Below are 10,442 nucleotides of genomic sequence, written 5' to 3'. Positions count from 1 at the left end.
TGAGGGCTACCTCTGGCCTGAAACTCCACTCGATAAAAGTAATCTTTACTTCACCGATGGGCTGTGCCGGGACAGGATCAGTGTTGTCATTAGTGCATCGACTCTTTTTTCAAACAATCGCATCACAGTCACAGGGTTGCTTCGGAGAATTTCACACTTTGTGTTCCAGTCAAGTTGTGAAAATCCACTTGTTCACCTTGTTGAGTTTTTATGACCTCAACAACCTCAGGCCATCTCATTTCAGCAGCTGAAAATGTCAGGAAAAAGTTGGCTTTCCTAACTGTCTGACCATAGCATGAGATCTTTCAGTGCTTCCCAATAGGCTGGAGTACCTCTCAGAGGTTTCATGAAGCGTGTTGCATCTTGTTTTATTTATCAGTCTCTCCACTTCGTCTTTATTTGAAGCATTCTGTTTTTCTACGCCCATCCTTGGTGATTGCCTTACCTTTGCGCAATTGGATGGACATGCTGTTTGTAGCCATGTGTGTTTCTGTTACAAACTGTGCAAAGAATAGGTAGCTTTGGTCAGTTGCAAACCGTGTATCTGCAGAGAACAGCCGTGTACACCCTGCATGTCCAGTTGGGAACTGCACAGGAAAGGCCATGGCTTCAAGTTTAGGAACAGAGAAGAAGCCAACAGGTCTATTTCCTTGGGCGGGTGCAATGCTAAATATTCCTTCACCATATGATAAATGTCCTGTGCTATATCTGGTGGTTGCATACAGGTGTCTAGAACAGACCAGGGCGAAGTTCTTCCTTTTCTTTTCCGTATCTTGTAAGGGCTCTCCATTTGACTGTTCAGGCGCCAATAGTTCGTTACATCATGACATGGCTTCAAGTATTCCAGCTGTTGTATCCTCAGTGGTTCTTCTTTCTGGTACAATTGGTTGTCGAAGTTTCTGGGCAGTGCATCTTGAATATCTGCATCAGCAGTGTCATGTTCCGTCTCGATTATCTGATTATTTGTGGGATCAGCAAAAGTAGCGTCATCATCAATAGATACATCTTTGTATTCTGAATGCATCTCTTTTAGCTTTGATAATCCTGCTAACACATTCTTCATGTTCACAGTGTAGAAGTGTTGGTATCCTTTGAATCTGATGTGTCTTTTCAGTTGTACCTGCAGGAGCTGGGCTTCATTGCTAGGTCTGGGAAGACAGTTTACTATGGTTTCCACATCCGACGGTACACACAACAGCCCCATGTACAGCTCTTTGCTGTCCTTTTGGTAATGCAATGATTTGGCAAACGGGAGAATTTTAGCAATCAGTTGTCGTTCTAGTACATTTAATTGACTCAGTTCAATTGGAATGGGTGCTAGTGCTAAATTGTTTGCCACTGCGATGGAAGAGATCTTTCCTCGTTGTAGGTGGCTGTCACAGTTGTAGCAAATCCACTCTTGCATTCTTTGTTTTGGAATGGTACAATTAGCTGTACATTCACTATCACAAACATGGACAAATTTTCCTGTCAAGCAAGTGTCAACAATGTGACTATTTTTCACATACTTTGATCTTTTGCAGTGTTTAACTTGATTAGGAAACAGAGTTCTGTGGCACACCGTACAGACATGGGTGGGTCCTAACTGAATTGTTTCACGGAAAGCTAATGTGGCTGCTTGCATCACACTATTCACTACAAGCTGGGGCTGTGCTTCAGACTGTGGACCCTGCTGCAATTGTGTTACTAGTCGGCTGTTTCTTCTTTATTCTCTGTGCACACAACTTTTTATAAATGGCGAAAGATGCAGTGGTAGCCATTTTGTGTCTCTGGTACTGGGCACAGCGCTGTATATGGTGCAGTCTGAATTGTGAGTCTTGTGGACTGGCATGAATTGATTTTTTTTGTTTGCCTGTAGTTTGGATCCGATGCATATATTGTTCTTATGTATGCCTCTTCTTTCTCTGACATCCTCCTCTCTGTATTTCTGCCTCATGTATTTTTCTGTCTGCTTTGAAGTCAGCATCCGTTTGTACCTTTGGACCAGATATTGCTTCTGTCTGCTTTGAAAGTCAGCATCCGTTTGTACCTTTGGACCAGATATTGCTTCTGTCTGCTTTGAAAGTCAGTATCCGTGTTGTACCTTTGGACCAGATATTGTTTTTGTTTGGTTTTAAAGCTGCATCCGTGTTGTACTTCTGAACACATAGTTTTTCTGCCTGTTTGAAAGTCGGGATCCGTAGAATATCTTCTGATAATGTAGTCTCTCTTCTTTGTTGAAAATGAGGATCATTTGGTACTTCTTCACCTTGTGGCTTTTATTACTCCGTGAATTGAGGATTGCATAATAATTTTGTTTATAAGAGTTTTGTTTGTGGTAATGACAGTTTACAGCATATTGGGTTTCAAGGTCTGTAATTTTTTCATTCGAAATTCGTGACAAGTCGCATATCGTTCCTTTTCGTTCCTTTTTTTGTTGGTCTTCTTTGCCACTTCACTCTGCCTCTGATTTTTGGGAGCTTGACGATTAGCTTTCCGACGTCGTCGTTTATTTAATTTGCACACATTCCTTGCTGTTTCTCTTTCATTATTAAGTTCAATACTTTCTTGTTCTTTCCTGATGTGCTTGTTGGATCGACAGATGTTTCAAGGTGATGTTCACATGAAGCCATTGTCTTGTGATGGTTTGAAGTATTTCTAACATTGTCATGTAGGTTTGGGCTGATTCTGGTTGAGGCACTTGCACAGTGGAATTTGTGATTTGTGGTGATGATGTAGCTGTTGCTCCTGTTGCCTGAGTTGACTGTGCAGGCTGTTCGTTGTGAGTGCTGACTCTTTTGAAAGAAACAGGCACAAGCTCATATCTTGCATACCTGCCTTGATTTTGAAAAAGGTTATGCAAGTGGTTGATCAGGTCATTCACATGAGTGAACGTGAGCATGACTGCTGTTCCATTTGGCTGGGGTAAACCTGCTGCACTTCTTGATGTGAATCAAATAATCCATACCTCCCAGATTGTCACGGAAAACTGCAATGCACTGAGGCGAACCATGAGCAAACCATAGTTCACATCTGTTGACAGACATACAAGGCGACTAGCAAGAGGCAACCACCACTCTTTTCTTTGGTAAGTTTTGTCTTCTGCTTCAGGTATCCATACCTTATGTTGTCCATTTTTACACTGTAGACATTTATGTCAGCATGAACTTCTTTGGCAGGTCCTCCATGGTCAGATGATCTTGTGTATAACGCCTCTCCTGCTGAAGATTTGTTTAATCCAACAGTAGAGTGCATCTCCCTGTTCAAGCACCTTATCAAGTCGGGCTGTGTTGAACTGGTGTTCCTCATTAAGGTAGGCCAGGAATGTGAGGGCATTACATGTGCACTGATGATTTCGAGAGAATTCTGTGTACCTTTCATCACTTTGACAATGAGTTGCACTGACACACCAGAAGTTCTGAACTGCGTTTCTCTGTAGCTCCTCTGTCAGTAGTTGTTCATTTATGTTGTGGAAAGGCTGATCAAGGAATGGTAAGGTGACATGTTATTATTTAGTATTTAATGATAAGCATTTCAAGGTTGAGCAAAAACATATGCAACTCTTGGTACAATGATGTAAGACATTTTTTTTAAGTGACAAGGGTTGTATAAATAAAGATTTTCTTTAAAGTAAAAACATTTTAACTATGGTAAAACAATGAAGCAATGTTCAGGCAAATTAAGCCAAATTATATCACTCCTCAAACATATTACAGCATAATCTAAAGATACGCAGCATCAGATAAGCCAGACAGAAAGAGTGTGACAGGAACAGTGAGAGAGAGTGAGAGAGCAGAGGTGGGAAGTAAAAATGACGAATATTTTAGATATCTGTAATTTGCTTGAGTGCTGTTTTTAATGACCTTTTATAAAGGTCATATCTGTACTTTCTGCTCCTTATATTTTCAAAGCAGTCAATTACTTTCAATATAACACATTAGCTGTTTCCTAAAATGTCGGCTGCATCCTTCGGAGGACCCGGCCTTCGCGATCTATGTGGGCTGGGTCCTTCGAAGGCCGAGAAGGCTGGAAGTACGAGGCTGTGAAATTGGACGGTCTAGCCTGCAGATTTGCGTCACCACTGTCTCGGTGGAGTTTAATAAACTCGGCTGTCTGCTCCTTGCTATCTAAAATATAACAGGACACTGGCGTAAATTCTCGACCGTCTTACAATTCTGTTTAATCAGTTTTCTGTTTGACGTTTATTCAGCTGTGTGAAATCCTGGAGGAACCCACTCAATGGATTAATAATGTTTTATTTAATCTAATAATCTTATAACTTTGATCTCAGCCAAACGATTTACTTCGGAACAAATAAACACCGAAAAAAGCCAAACAATTAAAATTTTAAGTTATCCGAGTGACTTATATATCATGTTTAACCTGGGTAGCGAAAGAGCGAGGGTCTGAAAACGATGAATTTGGGAGTCTGCTGCTCTCGCTGGCTGGAGTGACCATTGACCCCCACGGCTTGCTATCGAGCGGGTGGTAACAGACGTCTCGTTGGCGCACTTTTATATATATGATATATATATTAAATATATGATGTCTTGATAAACCCAGCAGATATTTGTAATTTACACAGCTACTTTGTCGCCTGAAAATATTTTAAGTTTATTTTGTGACCCAGAAAGATTAATAAGACAAATTTAAACTTAGTAGCGACCGCCATTGTTGGCAGTTGAAATTTGACTGGGCCGCGCTATGAATTCTGGGATATGGTGGGCCATAAAGGACACACCCGACCAATCCTTCAAATTCGGGGAAATGAAGGACGCATTTGTCGACTACATTTGAAGGAGTCGACGAATTGGGACAGCCTTCGTCTCCTAGTTGTGACATAATCGGCCTTCAAATGCGGTCTCCGGAGGATGCAGCCGACGTTCTGGGACACAGCTTTTCCTTTAGATTTCTGCGGGCCTTCAAACATTAACTAAATTGCAGCCTAAATACAAACATATGAAAGGAAATAATGTTTACGTATTATTTGTAAGAGGATCTCAGATGCTCTGAAATCAGATGTAATTCATTCACTGATTTCAGATTAAACCAGATGGTTCTGTACATGTGACATAAAAACACGTTTCATAGTTGTGTCACGTTTTGTAAAGAAATTACAAAATTCAGTAACAGGTTAAATGTGACATTGACATTCATCTTGATAAAAGATGAGTGTCACAAAGCCATGTTTGTATTTATTTGCACTGCTTTTCACTGTGGATGTCAATTTATCTGAACCTTTAAGTATAAAATGGTATAAAAGTTTTTTCTGAACAATATATGTAGAAATAGATAAAGAACAGACATAAATAGCTGTTGAGATGTCTGCATGTTAGGAATCTGATGAAAGAAATTGACAAATGTACATGTTTAGTCTAACATTTTAGTATATTTAGTACGAGTTAGCAAGCATACTTAAGGTGAAAGACTAAATATCAACCCCGGTGATTATACAGCAAACATCACATGTATACCAATTGGTTATAAACATTTGTGGGCATACCTTTTTAGGTGGAGAATTTGATGCCGTGTGGAAATCATCAGTTGCCCAGACTCGTTTTGCTGGTGGACGATTGTCTGAAATCTGAATACAGTTAATCAAAATTAGAAAACCTACCTACTAACAGATTTGAAATAGAGTGTAACACTGGATACTTTAAAGAAAACATGAAACAGTAGCGGTTACTAAACTTAGAAAGCAATAAAGAAAAATTCCAGCTGTTTGCATAACTACTAAGAAATTTGAAAGTGAGTGTAACTGTAGAAACTTTAAAGAAAACTAACAGAAGCGATACAACAAAATTCTTACTGTTTGCATAATGCTAACATGTAATCATATGTCTTTAACATTTAATGGTAATGTAACTGTCCACTATAAATCCTTAATGGAGGAATACTGTTTTAAATTTACCTTGTTGCCTGGAGGACATGAGGAGGTGGGTCTATTCTCAGTTTCCAAGGACAAGCTGGCTGGTGCTGTCTGCTAACCCAGGAAAAACAGTATATAATGTTAAGACATTAAGTGACCTGACACTTTAATTTCAGTTTAAAATGCAATGCATGGCATGAACAGTTATGGCAGTTGGATAACATTACAAGATAGAAATGGTCAACTGCACCACGGAGCAACACTGTAAAGTTCACTAAACATACATGTTTTAAAGCCATTATTCAATACATTGTTATTGTTAAATAAATATTGTCAAATAATGGAGATCTAGATTTCAGTGAAAATAATTGTAATTATCATTTTTGCCATAATCGAGCAGCCGTATGGGTGGGCATACCTTGTAATTTCTTAATAGAGGAATATTTTTTTATATTTACCTTGGTACCTGGGGGACATAAGGAGGTGGGTCTATCCGTGTTTCCAAAGATAACCCGGCTGGTGCCATCTGCTAACCCAGGAAAAAGGGTATAGAAAACATTAAGTGACCTGACACATTCATTTCATTTAAATGTTCTGTATACCATGCACTGTTATGCCAGTTGTGTGACATTATAACAAAAAATCCTAAACTGTATGGGTAAGTGTTCTTAACTGTCTCAAACATGTTTTGAAAACTGTTCAACTGTCTGTGATCACTACCATATCCTCATTACCTGGTCAGATGGAAAACTACTGACTGCCTCATCTTGGTTGTGGCCAGTGAGCATTGGGACAGCAGGATCAACCAGGTCAAGTGGTTTCCAGCGCTTCTTTTGTGCCTGGGATCTTTTATTTTTTCTCGGCATCTGGTAGAATGTCAACATAAAAACAGAATATTAATTATTGGCATTTCAAGCAATTTGTTATTTTAACCCTCTGATACATTGACAGATAAGATGACTACAACCAAAAAAGTCTCTGTTCCATAACAGTTTGTATATTGTAATTGAGAAAGTGATTACCTTGAAAGTTGGGAGGCAGATTTGTTGACCACGACAGTTACTTCGTTTTGGTGTACAGTAATTGGGAAAGTAATTACCTTGCAAAGCTGGGAGGCAGTGTTGTTGCTGAGACGCTGGTCGAATGCCAGCAGCAAGCAAACCCAGATGTTCACAGCTCAGTTACCACCTCAAACTTTTCAAACAAATCTTACAAGAACAAAGTGATTGCTTGCAAACTTAGGAGACAGTCTTGTTGCCCACAACAGTTTTGTTATAGAGTAATTGGAAAATTGGGTACCTTGCAAGGCTGACAGGCAGTCTCGTTGCTGGGAGGCGGTCTTGTTGCTGGGGCTCTGGCAGAATGCCAGCAGCAAGCAGACCCAGATGTTCACAGTCCTACTTAACACCTTAAACTTTGCAAACAAATCTCACAGAACAATTAGCAAACTGATTGGCTTGTAACACTGAAATGTAGCCTTGTACTGTCTGGTTTAAATTTCCTACTGAGAGACAAAGAGGAACTTTACTGTTTGGAAGGGAGTAAAAACACTGTACCACCTAATCTTAAAAGTTTTAATTACAAACAACAGCTCTGGAATAAAATGACATCCAGCGCTAAACACACCTATTTTTTTCTAAATATCACCTGAACACATACATAGAAATATAAGGGGGGGCACTTACCTTGGCTGAATCAAGAGTTCAGGTATTAAAGGCTGCTGTAGTTAACGCCTTATAAAGACAGACAAAGAGAGGTGTGAAACGCGACTACAACGCAGCTATTGTTTCGTACGCGGTGAGAGTCGTATCTTAAAAGTTTCAATTACAAACGATACCACTGGAATAAAATCACAGTCATTTTGTAGATATCAGCGTCAAGACACAGAAAAGCACTTTTAAAGGTCAATTTCAAAAGCGGAGGAGGGACTGAAACGCTTGCTTTAGCTGACTATCCGCTAACTGGCTTTAGCATCGTGCCGAAACAAAGAAATCGATAAAGAAACACATTAAAAAAAAATCACGTTCAAAGCTAAATTTCAAACCAGAGACAGAGATACGCTTACCTTGTCATAGTAAATCACTTTCAAAAACAATTTCAAACCGGGAGACGCTTAATATCCTCTAACTAGCCAGCAACAAAATACCACAAGACAAAGAGGTGTGAAACCCGACTACAATGAAGCTATTTTTTGAGAGTCGTATCTTAAAAGGTTCAATTACAAATGATACCACTGGAATAAAATCGCAGTCATTTTGTAGATATCAGCGTCAAGACACAGAAAAGCACTTTTAAAGGTCAATTTCAAAAGCGGAGGAGGGACTGAAACCGCTTGCTTTAGCTGACTATCCGCTAACTGGCTTTAGCATCGTGCCGAACGTGCCGAAACAAAGAAATCGATAAAGAAACACATAAAAAAAAAATCACTTTCAAAGCTAATTTCAAACCAGAGACAGAGATACGCTTACCTTGTCATAGTAAATCACTTTCAAAATCAATTTCAAACCGGGAGACGCTTAATATCCGCTAACTAGCCAGCAACAAAATACCACGAGACAAAGAGTGGTGTGAAACCCCACTACAATGAAGCTATTTTGAGAGTCGCATCTTAAAAGTTTCAATTACAAATGATACCACTGGAATAAAATCACAGTCATTTTGTAGATATCAGCGTCAAGACACAGAAAAGCACTTTTAAAGGTCAATTTCAAAAGCGGAGGAGGGACTGAAACGCTTGCTTTAGCTGACTATCCGCTAACTGGCTTTAGCATCGTGCCGAAACAAAGAAGTCGATAAAGAAACACATTAAAAAAAAAAATCACGTTCAAAGCTAAATTTCAAACCAGAGACAGAGATACGCTTACCTTGTCATAGTAAATCACTTTCAAAAACAATTTCAAACCGGGAGACGCTTAATATCCTCTAACTAGCCAGCAACAAAATACCACAAGACAAAGAGGTGTGAAACCCGACTACAATTTAGCTATTTTTTGAGAGTCGTATCTTAAAAGGTTCAATTACAAATGATACCACTGGAATAAAATCGCAGTCATTTTGTAGATATCAGCGTCAAGACACAGAAAAGCACTTTTAAAGGTCAATTTCAAAAGCGGAGGAGGGACTGAAACCGCTTGCTTTAGCTGACTATCCGCTAACTGGCTTTAGCATCGTGCCGAACGTGCCGAAACAAAGAAATCGATAAAGAAACACATAAAAAAAAATCACTTTCAAAGCTAAATTTCAAACCAGAGACAGAGATACGCTTACCTTGTCATAGTAAATCACTTTCAAAATCAATTTCAAACCGGGAGACGCTTAATATCCGCTAACTAGCCAGCAACAAAATACCACGAGACAAAGAGTGGTGTGAAACCCACTACAATGAAGCTATTTTGAGAGTCGCATCTTAAAAGTTTCAATTACAAACGATACCACTGGAATAAAATCACAGTCATTTTGTAGATATCAGCGTCAAGACACAGAAAAGCACTTTTAAAGGTCAATTTCAAAAGCGGAGGAGGGACTGAAACGCTTGCTTTAGCTGACTATCCGCTAACTGGCTTTAGCATCGTGCCGAACGTGCCGAAACAAAGAAATCGATAAAGAAACACATAAAAAAAAAATCACTTTCAAAGCTAAATTTCAAACCAGAGACAGAGATACGCTTACCTTGTCATAGTAAATCACTTTCAAAATCAATTTCAAACCGGGAGACGCTTAATATCCGCTAACTAGCCAGCAACAAAATACCACGAGACAAAGAGTGGTGTGAAACCCCACTACAATGAAGCTATTTTGAGAGTCGCATCTTAAAAGTTTCAATTACAAACGATACCACTGGAATAAAATCACAGTCATTTTGTAGATATCAGCGTCAAGACACAGAAAAGCACTTTTAAAGGTCAATTTCAAAAGCGGAGGAGGGACTGAAACGCTTGCTTTAGCTGACTATCCGCTAACTGGCTTTAGCATCGTGCCGAACGTGCCGAAACAAAGAAATCGATAAAGAAACACATAGAAAAGTCACTTTCAAAGCTAAATTTCAAACCAGAGACAGAGAGATACACTTACCTTGTAAAAGCTTACTGTGTGTCTTAGTAAACACTTCAGAAAATCACTGTAAGTTCAAGTCCAAAGCGGAGGAGGGGGGAAAGACGTGTTACCGGTGAAACGATAGCCACGTTGTCTTACAAAATCACGTCTACGGTCAATTTCAAAGCGGAGGAGGGGCGAAGAGACGCGCGCCATTGATAGTGTCGTCATTGCGTAGTGTTGTCATACGCTAGCTAGCTAGCTAGCCAGCCGGCTATCAGCAACACGTAAGAGAACTGTCGCTAATATGAGATATCTGCAGCCAAGTGCGGCAGCTAGCTAGGTAGCCGGCTAGCTGTCAGGCAGGACCGAGGTCGTCAGAGCACTGTCGCTAATAATGGGATGTCTTGATAAAACAAGCAGATATTTGAAGTTTACACACCTACATTCTCGCCTGAAAATATCTTAAAAGTTTATTTTGTGACCTAGAAACAGTATTAAGAGGAAAATAAAAACTAAGTGATGGCCGCCATTGTTTGACTCGGCAGAGGCCTGCTATGAA

At 39.6% G+C, this 10,442-nt stretch overlaps 2 long non-coding RNA genes across 4 annotated transcripts; both read right to left on the bottom strand.

Moving 5' to 3' along the window:
• Positions 1 to 3,320: 3,320 nt before the first annotated feature.
• Positions 3,321 to 6,343, bottom strand: LOC109198048 (uncharacterized). Of its 3 annotated transcripts, none has more exons than XR_002059027.1 (4): positions 6,307 to 6,343; positions 5,891 to 5,962; positions 5,483 to 5,563; positions 3,321 to 3,457 (listed from the first exon to the last, which is right to left on the bottom strand). It is a non-coding gene; the product is annotated as an uncharacterized LOC109198048 (long non-coding RNA). The 3 variants fall into 3 exon arrangements; XR_002059028.1 differs by having other exon boundaries at positions 5,891 to 5,959; positions 6,307 to 6,342; XR_003217936.1 differs by lacking the exon at positions 5,891 to 5,962 and having other exon boundaries at positions 6,307 to 6,337.
• Positions 6,344 to 7,142: 799 nt separating this feature from the next.
• LOC112845132 (uncharacterized) lies at positions 7,143 to 10,195 on the bottom strand. The gene is made up of 2 exons (XR_003217937.1): positions 9,920 to 10,195; positions 7,143 to 7,581 (listed from the first exon to the last, which is right to left on the bottom strand). It is a non-coding gene; the product is annotated as an uncharacterized LOC112845132 (long non-coding RNA).
• Positions 10,196 to 10,442: the final 247 nt, after the last annotated feature.

This window comes from Oreochromis niloticus, unplaced genomic scaffold (genome assembly GCF_001858045.2).
Source record: "Oreochromis niloticus isolate F11D_XX unplaced genomic scaffold, O_niloticus_UMD_NMBU tig00003347_pilon, whole genome shotgun sequence".
Classification (NCBI taxonomy): domain Eukaryota; kingdom Metazoa; phylum Chordata; class Actinopteri; order Cichliformes; family Cichlidae; genus Oreochromis; species Oreochromis niloticus.
This window is presented reverse-complemented; position numbering and strand designations above follow the sequence as displayed.